This window comes from Bombina bombina, chromosome 5, assembly GCF_027579735.1.
Source record: "Bombina bombina isolate aBomBom1 chromosome 5, aBomBom1.pri, whole genome shotgun sequence".
In the NCBI taxonomy this organism is placed as follows: Eukaryota; Metazoa; Chordata; class Amphibia; order Anura; family Bombinatoridae; genus Bombina; species Bombina bombina.
The window spans coordinates 481,997,884-482,019,217 of NC_069503.1; the positions used below are offsets into that span (position 1 = coordinate 481,997,884).

A 21,334-nucleotide genomic window follows, 5' to 3' on the forward strand; every position below is an offset into this window, starting at 1 on the left:
GGTAGGAATGTATATCCCATACGTCACTAGCTCATGGACTCTTGCTAATTACATGAAAGAAATATAATTACGGCCACTGACACTAATGTGTATATTTAGGGTGCCCACTGGACACCAATGTGTATGTGTAAACTATATATATATATCCCATTGACATCAATGTGTATGTGTAAACTTTGTGTACTGACACCAATGTGTATGTGTAAACTGTGTGTGTGTATGTATATATGGATCACACTGACACCAATGAATTAGCATATAATTAACCCACTGTAATATATATATTATAATTAGAGCTGAAACTACTAATTGTCATAATCGATTATGAAAATAGTTGTCAACGAATCTCATAATCGATTAAATATTCATAATCGATTAGAAAAATATTCTTATGAGACCAGAGATCACCTAATACCGTAGATATCCTTTTCTATCAGTATTCCTATATTTGGATTGAAAAAGTCTAATTGAAATATTATCAGCCTCTACCTGTATGTACGTAAAACTTTGAAAGGATATCTACGGTATTAGGTGATCTCCGATCTCATAAGAATATTTCTTCTGTTAAGTGTGATCAGTCCACGGGTCATCATTACTTCTGGGATATTAACTGCTCCCCTACAGGAAGTGCAAGAGGATTCACCCAGCAGAGCTGCATATAGCTCCTCCCCTCTACGTCACTCCCAGTCATTCTCTTGCACCCAGCAACTAGATAGGTCGTGTGAGAGGACTATGGTGATTATACTTAGTTTTATATCTTCAATCAAAAGTTTGTTATTTTAAAATAGCACCGGAGTGTGTTATTACCTCTCTGGCAGAGTTTGAGGAAGAATCTACCAGAGTTTTGCTATGATTTTAGCCGGAGTAGTTAAGATCATATTGCTGTTCTCGGCCATCTGAGGAGTGAGGTAAACTTCAGATCAGGGGACAGCGGGCAGATGAATCTGCATAGAGGTATGTAGCAGTTTTTATTTTCTGACAATGGAATTGATGAGAAAATCCTGCCATACCGATATAATGTCATGTATGTATACTTTACACTTCAGTATTCTGGGAGAATGGTACTTCACTAGAATTACACTGTAAGAAAGACATAAAGCTGTTTAATAACTAGAGATTATGTTTAACGTTTTTGCTGGAATGTAAAATCGTTTTCATTTGCTGAGGTACTGAGTGAATAAATGTTTGGGCACCATTTTTCCACTTGGCAGTTGCTTAAATCTGTTTTTTCTGTCAGTTTCTGTTCTCCCTCACTGCTGTGTGTGTGGGGGAGGGGCGCTTTTACTATGCATCAAATATTTCAGTCAGCAACTCATTGTATTCCCTGCATGATCTGGTTCATCTCTACAGAGCTCAGGGGTCTTCAAAACTTATTTTGAGGGAGGTAATTTCTCTCAGCAGAGCTGTGAGAATTATAGTTTGACTGAAATAAAAACTTTTATTCTGTAATTTGTTTCCTGCTTTCAGAAATTGTTATCTTTGCTAATGGGATTAAACCTTTGCTAAAGTTGTGTTGTTTACAAGGATTGAGGCTATAACTGTTTCAATTTATTAATTTTTAACTGTCATAGATCTTCTGTGCTTCTTAAAGGCACAGTACGTTTTAATATTATTCTATTTGAATTGTATTTCCAAGTTGCAAGTTTATTTGCTAGTGTGTTAAACATGTCTGATTCAGAAGATGATACCTGTGTCATTTGTTGCAATGCCAAAGTGGAGCCCAATAGAAATTTATGTACTAACTGTATTGATGCTACTTTAAATAAAAATCAATCTGTACAAATTGAACAAATTTCACCAAACAACGAGGGGAGAGTTATGCCGACTAACTCGCCTCACGTGTCAGTACCTACATCTCCCGCTCAGAGGGAGGTGCGTGATATTGTAGCGCCGAGTACAGCTGGGCGGCCATTACAAATCACATTACAGGATATGGCTACTGTTATGACTGAAGTTTTGGCTAAATTACCAGAACTAAAAGGTAAGCGTGATCACTCTGGGGTGAGAACAGAGTGCGCTGATAATATTAGGGCCATGTCAGACACTGCGTCACAGGTGGCAGAACATGAGGACGGAGAACTTCATTCTGTGGGTGACGGTTCTGATCCAAACAGACTGGATTCAGATATTTCAAATTTTAAATTTAAACTGGAAAACCTCCGTGTATTACTAGGGGAGGTGTTAGCGGCTCTGAATGATTGTAACACAGTTGCAATACCAGAGAAAATGTGTAGGTTGGATAAATATTTTGCGGTACCGACGAGTACTGAGGTTTTTCCTATACCTAAGAGACTTACTGAAATTGTTACTAAGGAGTGGGATAGACCCGGTGTGCCGTTCTCACCCCCTCCGATATTTAGAAAAATGTTTCCAATAGACGCCACCACAAGGGACTTATGGCAAACGGTCCCTAAGGTGGAGGGAGCAGTTTCTACTTTAGCTAAGCGTACCACTATCCCGGTGGAGGATAGCTGTGCTTTTTCAGATCCAATGGATAAAAAGTTAGAGGGTTACCTTAAGAAAATGTTTGTTCAACAAGGTTTTATATTGCAACCCCTTGCATGCATTGCGCCGATCACGGCTGCAGCGGCATTCTGGATTGAGTCTCTGGAAGAGAACATTGGTTCAGCTACTCTGGACGACATTACGGACAGGCTTAGAGTCCTTAAACTAGCTAATTCATTCATTTCGGAGGCCGTAGTACATCTTACTAAACTTACGGCGAAGAATTCAGGATTCGCCATTCAGGCACGCAGGGCGCTGTGGCTAAAATCCTGGTCAGCTGATGTTACTTCTAAGTCTAAATTGCTTAATATACCTTTCAAAGGGCAGACCTTATTCGGGCCCGGGTTGAAAGAGATTATCGCTGACATTACAGGAGGTAAAGGCCATGCCCTGCCTCAGGACAAAGCCAAGACTAGACAGTCTAGTTTTCGTTCCTTTCGTAATTTCAAAGCAGGAGCAGCATCAACTTCCTCTGCACCAAAACAGGAAGGAGCTGTTGCTCGCTACAGACAAGGCTGGAAACCTAACCAGTCCTGGAACAAGGGCAAGCAGACTAGGAAACCTGCTGCTGCCCCCAAAACAGCATGAATTGAGGGCCCCCGATCCGGGATCGGATCTAGTGGGGGGCAGACTTTCTCTCTTCGCCCAGGCTTGGGCAAGAGATGTTCAGGATCCCTGGGCGCTAGAGATAATATCTCAGGGATACCTTCTGGACTTCAAATACTCTCCTCCAAGAGAGAGATTTCATCTGTCAAGATTGTCAACAATCCAGACAAAGAAAGAGGCTTTTCTACGCTGCGTACAAGAGCTCTTGTTAATGGGAGTAATCCATCCAGTTCCACGATCGGAACAGGGACAGGGGTTTTACTCAAATCTGTTTGTGGTTCCCAAAAAAGAGGGAACTTTCAGACCAATCCTGGACTTAAAGATCCTAAACAAATTCCTAAGAGTTCCATCGTTCAAGATGGAGACTATTCGGACAATTTTACCTATGATCCAAGAGGGTCAGTACATGACCACTGTAGATTTAAAAGATGCTTACCTGCACATACCGATTCACAAAGATCATTACCGGTACCTAAGGTTTGCCTTCCTAGACAGGCATTACCAGTTTGTGGCTCTTCCATTCGGATTGGCTACAGCGCCAAGAATCTTCACAAAGGTTCTGGGTGCTCTTCTGGCGGTACTAAGACCGCGGGGAATCTCGGTAGCTCCATACCTAGACGACATTCTGATACAAGCTTCAAGCTTTCAAACTGCCAAATCTCATACAGAGTTAGTGCTGGCATTTCTAAGGTCACATGGATGGAAGGTGAACGAAAAGAAAAGTTCACTCGTTCCACTCACAAGAGTTCCCTTCCTGGGGACTCTTATAGATTCTGTAGAAATGAAGATTTACCTGACAGAGGACAGGCTATCAAGACTTCAAAGTGCTTGCCGCACTCTTCATTCCATTCAACACCCGTCAGTGGCTCAATGTATGGAGGTAATCGGCTTAATGGTAGCGGCAATGGACATAGTACCCTTTGCACGCTTACACCTCAGACCACTGCAACTGTGCATGCTAGGTCAGTGGAATGGGGATTACTCAGACTTATCCCCTTCTCTGAATCAAGAGACCAGAAATTCTCTTCTATGGTGGCTTTCTCGGCCACACCTGTCCAGGGGGATGCCATTCAGCAGACCAGACTGGACAATTGTAACAACAGACGCCAGCCTTCTAGGTTGGGGTGCCGTCTGGAATTCCCTGAAGGCTCAGGGACTATGGAGTCAGGAGGAGAGTCTCCTGTCAATAAACATTCTGGAATTGAGAGCAGTTCTCAATGCCCTCCTGGCTTGGCCCCAGTTGACAACTCGGGGGTTTATCAGGTTTCAGTCGGACAACATCACGACTGTAGCTTACATCAACCATCAGGGAGGGACAAGAAGCTCCCTAGCTATGATGGAAGTATCAAAGATAATTCGCTGGGCAGAGTCTCACTCTTGCCACCTGTCAGCAATCCACATCCCGGGAGTGGAGAACTGGGAGGCGGATTTCTTAAGTCGTCAGACTTTTCATCCGGGGGAGTGGGAACTTCATCCGGAGGTCTTTGCCCAAATACTTCGACGTTGGGGCAAACCAGAGATAGATCTCATGGCGTCTCGACAGAACGCCAAGCTTCCTCGTTACGGGTCCAGATCCAGGGATCCAGGAGCAGTCCTGATAGATGCTCTGACAGCACCTTGGGACTTCAGGATGGCTTACGTGTTTCCACCCTTCCCGTTGCTTCCTCGATTGATAGCCAGAATCAAACAAGAGAGAGCATCAGTGATTCTAATAGCACCTGCGTGGCCACGCAGGACTTGGTATGCAGACCTGGTGGACATGTCATCCTGTCCGCCTTGGTCTCTACCTCTGAAACAGGACCTTCTGATACAGGGTCCCTTCAAACATCAAAATCTAACTTCTCTGAAGCCGACTGCTTGGAAATTGAACGCTTAATTTTATCAAGACGTGGGTTTTCTGAGTCAGTTATTAGTACCTTAATACAGACTAGGAAACCTGTTACCAGAAAGATTTACCATAAGATATGGCGTAAATACCTACATTGGTGTGAATCCAAAGGTTACTCTTGGAGTAAGGTTAGGATTCCTAGGATATTGTCTTTTCTACAAGAAGGTTTAGAAAAGGGTTTTTCTGCTAGTTCATTAAAGGGACAGATCTCAGCTCTGTCCATTCTGTTACACAAACGTCTGTCAGAAGTTCCTGACGTCCAGGCTTTTTGTCAGGCTTTGGCCAGGATTAAGCCTGTGTTTAAAACTGTTGCTCCACCATGGAGTTTAAACCTTGTTCTTAATGTTTTACAGGGCGTTCCGTTTGAACCCCTTCATTCCATTGATATAAAGTTGTTATCTTGGAAAGTTCTATTTTTAATGGCTATTTCCTCAGCTCGAAGAGTCTCTGAATTATCAGCCTTACATTGTGATTCTCCTTATTTGATTTTTCATTCGGATAAGGTAGTCCTGCGTACTAAACCTGGGTTCTTACCTAAGGTAGTTACTAACAGGAATATCAATCAAGAGATTGTTGTTCCTTCTTTATGCCCTAATCCTTCTTCAAAGAAGGAACGTCTACTGCACAACCTGGATGTAGTCCGGGCTCTAAAATTTTACTTGCAGGCAACTAAGGAATTCCGACAAACGTCTTCTCTGTTTGTCATTTACTCTGGGCAGAGGAGAGGTCAAAAAGCTTCCGCTACCTCCCTTTCTTTTTGGCTTCGTAGCATAATTCGTTTAGCTTATGAGACTGCTGGACAGCAGCCCCCTGAAAGAATTACAGCTCATTCTACTAGAGCTGTGGCTTCCACTTGGGCCTTCAAGAATGAGGCCTCTGTTGAACAGATTTGCAAGGCTGCAACTTGGTCTTCGCTTCATACTTTTTCCAAATTTTACAAATTTGACACCTTTGCTTCATCGGAGGCTATTTTTGGGAGAAAGGTTCTTCAGGCAGTGGTTCCTTCTGTATAAAGAGTCTGCCTATCCCTCCCGTCATCCGTGTACTTTTGCTTTGGTATTGGTATCCCAGAAGTAATGATGACCCGTGGACTGATCACACTTAACAGAAGAAAACATAATTTATGCTTACCTGATAAATTCCTTTCTTCTGTAGTGTGATCAGTCCACGGCCCGCCCTGTTTTTAAGGCAGGTAAATATTTTTTAATTTATACTCCAGTCACCACTTCACCCTTGGCTTTTCCTTTCTCGTTGGTCCTTGGTCGAATGACTGGGAGTGACGTAGAGGGGAGGAGCTATATGCAGCTCTGCTGGGTGAATCCTCTTGCACTTCCTGTAGGGGAGCAGTTAATATCCCAGAAGTAATGATGACCCGTGGACTGATCACACTACAGAAGAAAGGAATTTATCAGGTAAGCATAAATTATGTTTTTTCTCGGCTAACAGATTACCGGTCTGTACCTAAATACAAGTATAGCTATTGGACGGTATAAAAGGTATTTAGTGATCACTGTTTACGTGGCTGTAATAACCGGTTAAGGTTTATTTTATCAATATATACCTAAGATTCACTCGCTGAGTATAACATTCCTACTGCGTAACTAATGTATGGGCATAAAGCCGTTGTAATTCACTTCCTATTATAAAATCAACTTATGAGTATATTTTATGTTCCTTACCAAAGCATCAATACTGGATGTTAATACTGGGATGTTATTAAAATATAATTGAGAGGGCAAGTGTTTACCGGCCTGTACCGAATGTGTCACTATAATATCCCTATAATATTAATATCCCTGCGAGGTCCTTATATCACCGCTGCACTGGTTCAAGAAAATCGGTAGTAAAGTCTGAGTTGGTTTTATTATTATGAGTATATTTATGAGCTCCTGCACTGGCTGAGCAGTGCACACACACACCAGTCAGCCTGAGGGAGGAGTCGTTATTAGGCAGCTCAGATAAAGTAAGGTTGCATATTTATTTTGCATTTGTTCTAAACTGGATACCTTTTTGTGATCCATATCTGTACCTACTATATCAGTGTGTTTATTTTGCAGCTCCCAGTACTAGTGATCCTACGGGTTGGTCAAAGGAATGGTAATGACATTTTATTCAGTTATCGGAAGAACTCTCAGCTGCCAGTAAACAGCTGTCTCTGTTACACAGAAAAGACGTAACACATTCTTTGTTACCAGAGAACTGCTACGCGATGCGTTGCAGCCCTATTACTTGACAGCTAAATGGTCAATACATGCAGATGCGGTGGTGGGCAATAAATATCCCGCTAAAATACCAGAGTATGTAGCACCTGCCCGTCCCATTGAGTTACAGGACAAGTGTATATTGCTGAACTCCGCTTCCTCCTGATCCCCTCTCCCTGTTAGGCGGGTGGAAGTGTCAGAACTTGAGAAAGTATTTTGAGTTCCTTCCCCCTAGTGTTAGCAACGCAATGCACAAAAAATCAGGAGCGTGGATTTACGAGAAGTAGCCGATATAGAGCTGGAGACTGAGCAACCTTAGGATCTTGATGACGAAATATGGGAGGGGGCAGGCGGGCATTTTAAACTGCAAAGAAGAAACAAGTAAGAAGGAAATGCTTATAAACTATTTAGGGTAATGAATTAGGCTACAGTGCAAACTAAACATCGTTCGCAACTTTATAGGAATTACATATTTGAAAATTTGGGTTGACTGTCCCTTTAAAGGGACACTCAAGTCAAAATAAACTTTTATGATTCAGAAAGAACATACAGTTTTAAGACACTTTACAATTTACTTCCATTATCAAATTTTGCAGTTTTTAGATTCACACTTTCTGGGGAACAAGATCCTACTGAACATGTGCACAAGGTATATATACACTAGTCTGATTGAATTATATGTGTCACAAGATACAGGGGGAGGGAAAATGGGAGAAAAAATAAAATGTAAGAAAAAAAATTACTGCTTTTTTTTTAATTCAAAGTAGGTGTTTTGCCTTGTCTTTTTATTATAAACTTGTTAACGCAATTCTACTGCAATGAGTTCTCCTTTTTATATAGCTGATTAAAAGGAAGAGTTTAGTCTAAAATAAACTTTCATGATTCAGATAGGGCATGCCATTTTAAACAACTTTCCAATTTCGCTTTGTTCTCTTGGTATTCTTCATTAAAAACTAAACCTAGAAGGTTCGTATGCCAATTTCTTAGACCTTGAAGTCCGCCTCTTATATGAATGCATTTGGACAGTTTTTCACCATTACAGGGTGTTAGTTCATGTGTGTCATATAGATAACACTGTGCTGATGCATGTGGAGTTACCTACGAGTCACCACTGATTGGCTAAAATGCAAGTCGAGGCTTAGATACAAGGTAATCAAAGAGGTAAAAAGTGTATTATAACTGTGTTGGTTATTTAAAACAATAAAAATTCTGGTGTAGACTGCCCCTTTAAACCCAATGTTTATTACTTGTTTGATGACAAGAACGTCCAAAAGCTTCATAATATATGGTTTAGTTTTCTTGTTTCTAGTTGGTCACATCCTAATTTATATGTCTTACATTTGATTACTGAACATTCTCTTTCATAGGCAGGGCAGATAGAAAGTAAACAAAGTCCCTTTATACATTTAAAACACACAGTAAAAACAATTGCATATGGTCAGTTTGTATTTTAGTTCCGCCAGTTTATTTTAGTTTACAGAATATAATCTACTAGTAATTAAACAACTAAATACATAAAATTATCTTGAGAAGGGCTAATACTCTACTGCAAAATGAACATTGTACAATGAAATTGCTCGCCTCTTCCTGATCTGATCAAAGTTTACTCCTGTGATATACTGACACAAAATTCTCTCTCTCTATATTTATATATATACACAAACAAATTCAGTTATAGAAAGCACTCACTGGATTCCTTGGACAGTGAGTGCGAGAGAGAGAGAGAGAGAGAGTGTGTGTGAGAGAGAAAGAGAGAGAAAGAGAGAGAAAGAAAGCGAGAGAGAAAGAAAGCGAGAGAAAGAAAGCGAGAGAAAGAAATAGAAAGAGAGAGAAAGAGAGAGAGAGAAAGAAAGAGAGAGAGAGAGAAAGAGAGAGAGAGAGAAAGAGAGAGAGAGAAAGAAAGAGAGGGAGAAAGAGAGGGAGAAAGAGAGGGAGAAAGAGAGGGAGAAAGATCTCTCACAACAGCAAACATAATTAAACATTATGTGTCATTTAGACCATTGTTAACTTCAGTTTTAAATTGCGATGATGAGAAAAAAAATTACAATTCTTTTGCTGGGAAAAAAAAATAATACAATAAACTGATAACTAAAACAGTAACTTCTGATAATAAAACCCCCACAGCGTTATCTGTAAAAGTACACGACGTATACACAAAATGACCAGTTTCATGCTTAATTTTCATTTCACTGCTATGAGACTCCCATACGTTCCTGTAAAAAGATAAAAAAAAAAAAAATGTAAAAAGAGGTCTAAAATTTAAAGGGACATTAAACACTGCATGATAATGTACCTTCATTTTGACATGAAAACAACAGCTTTATTTTATCAAATGAGTATATTTTATGTTTTTTTCTCCCTTTTCACTGATTTCCCTGTCCCTAGAACGAAAGAACCCTTGCAAAGCAATCAAAAACTAATATATGGCATAATCTCTATTTACACATGTGCAGTTAAAGGGACAGTAAAGTCAATGATTCAGAAAGGGCATGCAATTTTAAACAACTTTCCAATTAACTTTTATCATCAAATTTGCTTTGTTCCCTTGGTGGTATTTTTGTAAAGCTAAACCTAGCTAGGCTCAAACTGATTTCTAAACCGTTAAAAACCGCCTCTTAGCTCAGAGCATTTTGAAAAATTTTCACAGTTAGACAGTGTTAGTTCATGTGTGTCATATAGATAACATTGTGCTCACTCCTGTGAGGTTATTTAGGAGTCTTCACTGATTGACTGCACGTCTGTCAAAGGCACTTAGATAAGGAGGCTGTCTGCAGAGGTTTAGATACAAGGTAATTACAGAGGTAAAAAGTATATTAATATAAATGTGTTGGTTATGCAAAAACAGGGAATGGGTAATAAAGGGATTATCTATCTTTTTAAATAAGATTTTTTTTGGTGTAGACTGTCCCTTTAAGTAAAGAGAATGGGGTAGGCTGTCCTCTTCTCTTTCCTTATGGTGGTTTAGCAATGATCCAGCTAAGTAATAATTTACTGAACAGGTATTAAGACATATATATTCTTTTTTAATTTAAATCTAATAGCAAAATATAAATATATATTTATATATACCTGTACAAAATAATATTCACACCTAAATTAAAAGGGACAGTATACACTCATTTTCATATAACTGCATGTAATAGACACTACTATAAAGAATAAGATGCACAGATAAAACTGTGTAAAAACTTACTTAGAAGCTCTCAGTTTAGCTGTAAAGCCCATTGCAAGTGGGAAATAAGACACTCCCCCCTCCCCCTTCTTTTGCATATGAAAATACCCTTTACACAAACAGGAGCAAGCTGGAGTAGGTAGCTGACAGTAATTCTCAAACTTTGGGGCTTGGTTAGGAGTCTGAAAATCAGAACAATGTTATTTAAAAATAAGCATAACTATACATTTAAAAAAAAAAACAAAAAAAAAAACAAACATTTTATGGGCTATATAAATAGATCATCTACAAAACATTTATGCAAAGAAAAAATGTGTATAATGTCCCTTTAAGACAAGCAAAATAGAGTTTACAGGGTTTAAAGGGACATTATACCATAGATTTTTCTTTGCATAACTGTTTTGTAGATAATCCATTTATATAGCCTATACAGGTTTAAAAATAATAAAAAAAAATATATAGTGTTGCTCATTTCTTTTCAATAGCATGGAGAGTCCACAATTCCAATCAATTACTGTTGGGAATTCAACTCCTGGCCACCAGGAGGAGGCAGACACACCCCAGCAAAGCTTAAGTATCCTTCCCAGTCATTCTTTGCCTCCGTAACTAGGAGGAAGCGAAGATGGTGCTCTAAAGCAAAAACAGAATTTATGTTTACCTGATAAATTACTTTCTCCAACGGTGTGTCCGGTCCACGGCGTCATCCTTACTTGTGGGATATTCTCTTCCCCAACAGGAAATGGCAAAGAGCCCAGCAAAGCTGGTCACATGATCCCTCCTAGGCTCCGCCTTCCCCAGTCATTCGACCGACGTAAAGGAGGAATATTTGCATAGGAGAAACCATATGATACCGTGGTGACTGTAGTTAAAGAAAATAAATTATCAGACCTGATTAAAAAACCAGGGCGGGCCGTGGACCGGACACACCGTTGGAGAAAGTAATTTATCAGGTAAACATAAATTCTGTTTTCTCCAACATAGGTGTGTCCGGTCCACGGCGTCATCCTTACTTGTGGGAACCAATACCAAAGCTTTAGGACACGGATGAAGGGAGGGAGCAAATCAGGTCACCTAGATGGAAGGCACCACGGCTTGCAAAACCTTTCTCCCAAAAATAGCCTCAGAAGAAGCAAAAGTATCAAACTTGTAAAATTTAGTAAAAGTGTGCAGTGAAGACCAAGTCGCTGCCTTACATATCTGATTAACAGAAGCCTCGTTCTTGAAGGCCCATGTGGAAGCCACAGCCCTAGTGGAATGAGCTGTGATTCTTTCAGGAGGCTGCCGTCCGGCAGTCTCATAAGCCAATCTGATGATGCTTTTAATCCAAAAAGAGAGAGAGGTAGAAGTTGCTTTTTGACCTCTCCTTTTACCAGAATAAACAACAAACAAGGAAGATGTTTGTCTAAAATCCTTTGTAGCATCTAAATAGAATTTTAGAGCACGAACAACATCCAAATTGTGCAACAAACGTTCCTTCTTTGAAACTGGATTCGGACACAAAGAAGGCACGACTATCTCCTGGTTAATGTTTTTGTTAGAAACAACTTTCGGAAGAAAACCAGGTTTAGTACGTAAAACCACCTTATCTGCATGGAACACCAGATAAGGAGGAGAACACTGCAGAGCAGATAATTCTGAAACTCTTCTAGCAGAAGAAATTGCAACCAAAAACAAAACTTTCCAAGATAATAACTTAATATCAACGGAATGTAAGGGTTCAAACGGAACCCCCTGAAGAACTGAAAGAACTAAATTGAGACTCCAAGGAGGAGTCAAAGGTTTGTAAACAGGCTTGATTCTAACCAGAGCCTGAACAAAGGCTTGAACATCTGGCACAGCTGCCAGCTTTTTGTGAAGTAACACAGACAAGGCAGAAATCTGTCCCTTCAAGGAACTAGCAGATAATCCTTTCTCCAAACCTTCTTGAAGAAAGGATAGAATCTTAGGAATTTTTACCTTGTCCCAAGGGAATCCTTTAGATTCACACCAACAGATATATTTTTTCCATATTTTGTGGTAAATTTTTCTAGTTACAGGCTTTCTGGCCTGAACAAGAGTATCAATGACAGAATCTGAGAACCCTCGCTTTGATAAGATCAAGCGTTCAATCTCCAAGCAGTCAGTTGGAGTGAGACCAGATTTGGATGTTCGAACGGACCTTGAACAAGAAGGTCTCGTCTCAAAGGTAGCTTCCATGGTGGAGCCGATGACATATTCACCAGGTCTGCATACCAAGTCCTGCGTGGCCACGCAGGAGCTATCAAGATCACCGATGCTCTCTCCTGATTGATCCTGGCTACCAGCCTGGGGATGAGAGGAAACGGCGGGAATACATAAGCTAGTTTGAAGGTCCAAGGTGCTACTAGTGCATCTACTAGAGTCGCCTTGGGATCCCTGGATCTGGACCCGTAGCAAGGAACCTTGAAGTTCTGACGAGAGGCCATCAGATCCATGTCTGGAATGCCCCACAATTGAGTAATTTGGGCAAAGATTTCCGGATGGAGTTCCCACTCCCCCGGATGAAATGTCTGACGACTCAGAAAATCCGCTTCCCAATTTTCCACTCCTGGGATGTGGATTGCAGACAAGTGGCAGGAGTGAGTCTCCGCCCATTGAATGATTTTGGTCACTTCTTCCATCGCCAGGGAACTCCTTGTTCCCCCCTGATGGTTGATGTACGCAACAGTCGTCATGTTGTCTGATTGAAACCGTATGAACTTGGCCTTTGCTAGCTGAGGCCAAGCCTTGAGAGCATTGAGTATCGCTCTCAGTTCCAGAATATTTATCGGTAGAAGAGATTCTTCCCGAGACCAAAGACCCTGAGCTTTCAGGGGTCCCCAGACCGCGCCCCAGCCCACCAGACTGGCGTCGGTCGTGACAATGACCCACTCTGGTCTGCGGAAGCTCATCCCCTGTGACAGGTTGTCCAGGGACAGCCACCAACGGAGTGAATCTCTGGTCCTCTGATTTACTTGTATCGTCGGAGACAAGTCTGTATAGTCCCCATTCCACTGACTGAGCATGCACAGTTGTAATGGTCTTAGATGAATTCGCGCAAAAGGAACTATGTCCATTGCCGCTACCATCAAACCTATTACTTCCATGCACTGCGCTATGGAAGGAAGAGGAACAGAATGAAGTATTTGACAAGAGTTTAGAAGTTTTGATTTTCTGGCCTCTGTCAGAAAAATCCTCATTTCTAAAGGAGTCTATTATTGTTCCCAAGAAGGGAACCCTTGTTGACGGAGATAGAGAACTTTTTTCTACGTTCACTTTCCACCCGTGAGATCTGAGAAAGGCCAGGACAATGTCCGTGTGAGCCTTTGCTTGAGGAAGGGACGACGCTTGAATCAGAATGTCGTCCAAGTAAGGTACTACTGCAATGCCCCTTGGTCTTAGCACCGCTAGAAGGGACCCTAGTACCTTTGTGAAAATCCTTGGAGCAGTGGCTAATCCGAACGGAAGTGCCACAAACTGGTAATGCTTGTCCAGGAATGCGAACCATAGGAACCGATGATGTTCCTTGTGGATAGGAATATGTAGATACGCATCCTTTAAATCCACCGTGGTCATGAATTGACCTTCCTGGATGGAAGGAAGAATTGTTCGAATGGTTTCCATTTTGAACGATGGAACCTTGAGAAACTTGTTTAGGATCTTGAGATCTAAGATTGGTCTGAATGTTCCCTCTTTTTTGGGAACTACGAACAGATTGGAGTAGAACCCCATCCCTTGTTCTCCTAATGGAACAGGATGAATCACTCCCATTTTTAACAGGTCTTCTACACAATGTAAGAATGCCTGTCTTTTTATGTGGTCTGAAGACAATTGAGACCTGTGGAACCTCCCCCTTGGGGGAAGCCCCTTGAATTCCAGAAGATAACCTTGGGAGACTATTTCTAGTGCCCAAGGATCCAGAACATCTCTTGCCCAAGCCTGAGCGAAGAGAGAGAGTCTGCCCCCCACCAGATCCGGTCCCGGATCGGGGGCCAACATCTCATGCTGTCTTGGTAGCAGTGGCAGGTTTCTTGGCCTGCTTTCCTTTGTTCCAGCCTTGCATTGGTCTCCAGGCTGGCTTGGCTTGAGAAGTATTACCCTCTTGCTTAGAGGACGTAGCACTTGGGGCTGGTCCGTTTCTGCGAAAGGGACGAAAATTAGGTTTATTTTTGGCCTTGAAAGACCTATCCTGAGGAAGGTCGTGGCCCTTGCCCCCAGTGATATCAGAGATAATCTCTTTCAAGTCAGGGCCAAACAGCGTTTTCCCCTTGAAAGGAATGTTAAGCAATTTGTTCTTGGAAGACGCATCCGCTGACCAAGATTTTAACCAAAGCGCTCTGCGCGCCACAATAGCAAAACCAGAATTTTTCGCCGCTAACCTAGCCAATTGCAAAGTGGCGTCTAGGGTGAAAGAATTAGCCAATTTGAGAGCATGAATTCTGTCCATAATCTCCTCATAAGAAGAAGATTATTGAGCGCCTTTTCTAGCTCATCGAACCAGAAACACGCGGCTGTAGTGACAGGAACAATGCATGAAATTGGTTGTAGAAGGTAACCTTGCTGAACAAACATCTTTTTAAGCAAACCTTCTAATTTTTTATCCATAGGATCTTTGAAAGCACAACTATCTTCTATGGGTATAGTGGTGCGTTTGTTTAGAGTAGAAACCACCCCCTCGACCTTGGGGACTGTCTGCCATAAGTCCTTTCTGGGGTCGACCATAGGAAACAATTTTTTAAATATGGGGGGAGGGACGAAAGGTATACCGGGCCTTTCCCATTCTTTATTTACAATGTCCGCCACCCGCTTGGGTATAGGAAAAGCTTCGGGGGGCCCCGGGACCTCTAGGAACTTGTCCATTTTACATAGTTTCTCTGGAATGACCAAATTCTCACAATCATCCAGAGTGGATAACACCTCCTTAAGCAGAGCGCGGAGATGTTCCAATTTAAATTTTAATGTAATCACATCAGGTTCAGCTTGTTGAGAAATTTTCCCTGAATCTGAAATTTCTCCCTCAGACAAAACCTCCCTGGCCCCCTCAGACTGGTGTAGGGGCCCTTCAGAACCAATATCATCAGCGTCCTCATGCTCTTCAGTATTTTCTAAAACAGAGCAGTCGCGCTTTCGCTGATAAGTGGGCATTTTGGCTAAAATGTTTTTGATAGAATTATCCATTACAGCCGTTAATTGTTGCATAGTAAGGAGTATTGGCGCACTAGATGTACTAGGGGCCTCCTGTGTGGGCAAGACTGGTGTAGACGAAGGAGGGGATGATGCAGTACCATGCTTACTCCCCTCACTTGAGGAATCATCTTGGGCATCATTTTCTCTAAATTTTGTGTCACATAAATCACATCTATTTAAATGAGAAGGAACCTTGGCTTCCCCACATTCAGAACACAGTCTATCTGGTAATTCAGACATGTTAAACAGGCAAAAACTTGATAACAAAGTACAAAAAACGTTTTAAAATAAATCGTTACTGTCACTTTAAATTTTAAACTGAACACACTTTATTACTGCAATTGCGAAAAAGTATGAAGGAATTGTTCAAAATTCACCAAAATTTCACCACAGTGTCTTAAAGCCTTAAAAGTATTGCACACCAAATTTGGAAGCTTTAACCCTTAAAATAACGGAACCGGAGCCGTTTTTATATTTAACCCCTTTACAGTCCCTGGTATCTGCTTTGCTGAGACCCAACCAAGCCCAAAGGGGAATACGATACCAAATGACGCCTTCAGAAAGTCTTTTCTATGTATCAGAGCTCCTCACACATGCATCTGCATGTCATGCTTCTCAAAAACAAGTGCGCAATACAGGCGCGAAAATGAGACTCTGCCTATGATTAGGGAAAGCCCCTAGAGAATAAGGTGTCCAATACAGTGCCTGCCGGTTATTTTACATAATTCCCAAGATTAAAATAATTCCTCAAGGCTATGGAGTATAAAATATGTTTATATATAAATCGATTTAGCCCAGAAAATGTCTACAGTCTTAAAAAGCCCTTGTGAAGCCCTTTTTTTCTTTCTGTAATAAAAATGGCTTACCGGATCCCATAGGGAAAATGACAGCTTCCAGCATTACATCGTCTTGTTAGAATGTGTCATACCTCAAGCAGCAAAAGTCTGCTCACTGTTCCCCCAACTGAAGTTAATTCCTCTCAACAGTCCTGTGTGGAAACAGCCATCGATTTTAGTAACGGTTGCTAAAATCATTTTCCTCTTACAAACAGAAATCTTCATCTCTTTTCTGTTTCAGAGTAAATAGTACATACCAGCACTATTTTAAAATAACAAACTCTTGATTGAATAATAAAAACTACAGTTAAACACCAAAAAACTCTAAGCCATCTCCGTGGAGATGTTGCCTGTACAACGGCAAAGAGAATGACTGGGGAAGGCGGAGCCTAGGAGGGATCATGTGACCAGCTTTGCTGGGCTCTTTGCCATTTCCTGTTGGGGAAGAGAATATCCCACAAGTAAGGATGACGCCGTGGACCGGACACACCTATGTTGGAGAAATTAAGTCCTTTAATGGGTAGCCTCCCTTCAAGTAGGATTGGGGTAATGCGGTGTTAAATCCATTACTAGGGATATCATGTTGTGAACAGCCTGGAGTAAGCAAGAGCCTCATTAATCCAGGGGTTCCCTATTTCTGACTGATTTATTTTAATTGTAGTATCAGGCTGCATTATTGGGCTATGCTGCACTATATACATGACCGGATAGCAAGTACCGTCATTTTGCTTTTTAGAAAAACAGAATTTATGCTTACCTGATAAATTACTTTCTCTTGCGGTGTATCCAGTCCACGGATTCATCCTTTACTTGTGGGATATTCTCATTCCCAACAGGAAGTAGCAAAGAGAGCACACAGCAAAGCTGTCCATATAGCTCCACCCCCCAGTCATTCGACCAAAGGTTAGGAAGAAAAAGGAGAAACCATAGGGTGCAGTGGTGACTGTAGTTTAAACAACATTTTTTTTTACCTGACTTAAATGCCAGGGCGGGCATTGGATACACTGCAAGAGAAAGTAATTTATCAGGTAAGCATAAATTCTGTTTTCTCTTGCAAGGTGTATCCAGTCCACGGATTCATCCTTTACTTGTGGGATACCAATACCAAAGCTTTAGGACACGGATGAAGGGAGGGAACAAGACAGGTACCTTAAACAGAAAGCACCACTGCTTGCAAAACCTTTCTCCCAAAAATAGCCTCCGAAGAAGCAAAAATATTAAATTTGTAAAATTTGGCAAAAGTATGCAGTGAAGACCAAGTCGCTGCCTTACAAATCTGTTCAACAGAAGCCTCATTTTTGAAAGCCCATGTGGAAGCCACTGCTCTGGTAGAATGAGCAGTAATTTTTTCAGGAGGCTGCTGGCCAGCAGTCTCATAGGCCAAACGGATGATGCTTTTCAGCCAAAAGGAAAGAGAGGTAGCAGTCGCTTTCTGACCTCTCCTCTTACCAGAATAGATAACAAACAAGGAAGATGTTTGTCTGAAATCCTTAGTTGCTTGTAAATAGAACTTTAAAGCACGAACTACATCAAGATTGTGTAATAGACGTTCCTTCTTCGAAGATGGATTAGGACACAGAGAAGGAACAACTATTTCCTGGTTAATATTCTTGTTAGAAACAACTTTAGGAAGAAAACCAGGCTTGGTACGCAAAACTACCTTATCTGCGTGGAACACCAGGTAAGGTGAATCACACTGTAAGGCAGATAATTCTGAAACTCTTCGAGCAGAAGAGATATCTAGAAATAAATTACTGAACATACCTTATTGCAGATCACCCTGCAAACTGTTCCCCCCAACTGAAGTTTTCTGGTACTCCTCAATCCTGTGTGGGAACAGCAGTGGATTTTAGTTACAACATGCTAAAATCATTTTCCTCTCAGCAGAAATCATCACTTTTCTGCTAGAGAGTAAATAGTACAAACCGGTACCATTTAAAATAAACTTTTGATTGAAGATAATAAAACTACAATTCTAACACCACATTCACTTTACACTGCCGAGAGAGACCCTAGTGCTTAGAGCCAGCAAAGAGAATGACTGGGGGGTGGAGCTAGAGGGGGAGCTATATGGACAGCTTTGCTGTGTGCTCTCTTTGCTACTTCTTATAGGGAATGAGAATATCCCACAAGTAAAGGATGAATCCGTGGACTGGATACACCTTGCAAGAGAAATAGAGTTCCTTTCCTCAGATGTATGTATTTCTGCTAATGTAAAATATATGTATACCTGGTAATGTAAAAACATGGGTTCAGTCCTAAGCCAGCAAAAGGCTGTTTGCTTAAAAAAAAATAAAAAAAAAAAATTAAAAAAAAAATGCATGGAATACTAAAGTCTGTGTCCTTATGAGGAACTGCTCCAGAGGCAGTTTTTTTTTCTCCCCACACATCTGTTGGGAGTGGATGTCGACAGAGAGCAGTAAGGGGTTATTAGTTTTTAAGGCTAAACTTGTGATTGCTGTTTGAGAACAGAGATGCTGAACTTGCGATTGCTGTTTGAGAACAGAGATGCTGATGCTTATTTGTATAATTATTTGTTGATTTGCTGTAGGGCTGAAATCAATTCTTGATGTGTGTGACGCACAGAAAAGTGCGATTGGGGCTAATGTATTCGGAAGGTTTAATAATTTATTTCCATAAACTCTTATGTGATTCTACGAGTTTTTATATTTGTTATTACGTCTTGGACTTCAGGTCAGCAGGGATTCACTAGTGTATGCTACCATCTAGTGACAGTTTATGGTATTTATCCATTCATTTTCATGCTAGATCAATTCATTTTACTCTAGTTAAGAGTATTTTATATGGGAAATAAGTTTTTATTTATTGCCCTATGTACATAATTTATATAAGAACTTACCTGATAAATTAATTTCTTTCATAGTGGAAAGAGTCCATGAGCTAGTGACGTATGGGATATACATTCCTACTAGAAGGGGGCAAAGTTTCCCAAACCTCAAATGCCTATAAATATACCTTCCACCTCACTCATACCTCAGTTTAACGTATAGCCAAGTTAGTGAGGTGTAAAAAGCATAAAAAAAAAAAGAGAACAGTATAAATAAATTATATACATCTATAAATCATAACCCCAAAAAATATTGGGTGGGAATCATGGACTCTTGCCACTATGAAAGAAATTAAGCAGTTAAGTTCTTGCGCTGAGAAATTAAATCCAAAAAATTAAGTTTTCTTAAATTTAAAAAAACTCAAATCATAGGTACTAGAATCAAACAGACAGCTGCCGGAAGAACCTTTCTACCAAAGGCTGCTTCCGAAGAAGCAAACAAAATAGTAAAATTAAGTAAATGTATGCAAAGACCACCAAGTTGCTGCTTTGCAAATTTGATCAACTGAAGCTTAATTCTTGAAAGCCAAAGATGTGGCGACTAATCTAGTAGAATGAGCTGCCCCGCCTCCAAATAGGCTTTGTGAATCAAAAGCTTCAAACAAGATGCCAAGGAAAATGGCAGAGACTTTCTGACCTTTTCTGGAACCAGAAAAAATAATATATTCTAAGTATTTCTGAAATCTTTAGTAGCCTCAACATAATATTTCAAAGCTCTTACCACATCCAAAGAATGCAAAGACCTTTCAAGAGTATTATTAGGATTAGGACACAAGGAAGTAACAATTTACCTATTTATGTTGTTAGAATTCACAACCTTTGGCAAAAATTTAAAAGCAGTCAGCAACACAGCTTTATCTTGATAGAAAATCAGATAAGGAGACTCGCAAGAGAGCAGACAATTCAGAAACTCTTCTGGAAGAGATAGCCAAAAAGAAATAAAACTTTCCAAGAAAGAAGTTTAATATCCAAAGAATGCATAGGCTCAAAAGAAGGAGCCTGCACAATCTTTAAAACCAAAATTGAGACTCCAAAGAGGAGAAATTTATGAAATAACAGGCTTGATACGAATCAAAACCTGAAAAAACAGTGAATATCAGGAAGCTTAGCAATCTTTCTATGAAATAAGACAGAAAGAGCAGAGATTTGTCCTTTCAAAGTATTTTTCAGATGAACCTTTATTCGAACCATCCTGAAGAAAAGGTAAAATCCTAGGAATTCTAAATGAATGCCAAGAATAATCATGAAATATAGGTTTTCCAAAACCTATGATAAATCTTACTTGAAACAGACTTACAAGCCTGTATCAGTGTTAATTACCGAGTCAGAGAAATGTCTATAACTAAGAACTAAGTGTTCAATTTCCATGCCTTCAAATTTAGAGATCCTTATTGAAAACTGGGCCTTGAAACAGGTCTGGTCTTATAGGAAGTGACCAAGGCTGGCAACTGGACATTTGGACAAGGTCCGCATACTGTGAGGCCATACTGGTGCTATCAGAAACACATAAGATTATTCCATTATCATCTTTGAAATCACTCCCAGAGGTGAAAACATTTAAGCAGGTTGGTAAAACCATTGAACCGCTAGAGTATTCATCATTTCTGCATGAGGATCCCTGGACATGGAGAGGTATCTGGTAAGTTTCTTGTTTAGACAAGAGGCCATCAGATCTATGTCTGGAGGACCCCACATCTGCACAATCTGATCAAACACATCTGGATGGAGAGACTACACCCCAGATGTAGAATTTGAAGGCTAAGATAATCTGCTTCCAAATTGTCTACACCTAGTATATGAATCACTGTGATTAGACAAGAATTGGATTTCGCCCAAGAAAGTATTAGATTTTTATTTTTTTTTGCTAGGGGACTGCGAGTTCCCCCTTGATTGACATATACCACTGTTGTGACATTGTCTGTTTGAAACCGAATATACGATTCTCTCTTTAATAGAGGCCAAGCCTGAAGAGCTCTGAAAATAGCACGGAGTTCTAAGATATAGATTGGCAACCTTGCCTGTTCGAAGGTTCCAAACTCATTGTGCTGTCAGAGACCCCCAATCTGAGAGACGTGCATCTTTTGTGATCACAGT

General features: G+C 40.6%; 1 protein-coding gene across 3 annotated transcripts in view; it reads right to left on the reverse strand.

Moving 5' to 3' along the window:
- Window positions 1-8,642: 8,642 nt before the first annotated feature.
- LOC128660494 (uncharacterized) overlaps window positions 8,643-21,334 on the reverse strand; it is a 143,053-nt gene continuing 130,361 nt past the window's right edge. For all 3 annotated transcript variants that reach the window (XM_053714381.1, XM_053714382.1, XM_053714383.1), the window contains one exon: window positions 8,643-9,413. The gene's annotated coding sequence lies outside the window, so the exon portion shown is untranslated. The remainder of the gene's footprint in view (window positions 9,414-21,334) is intronic.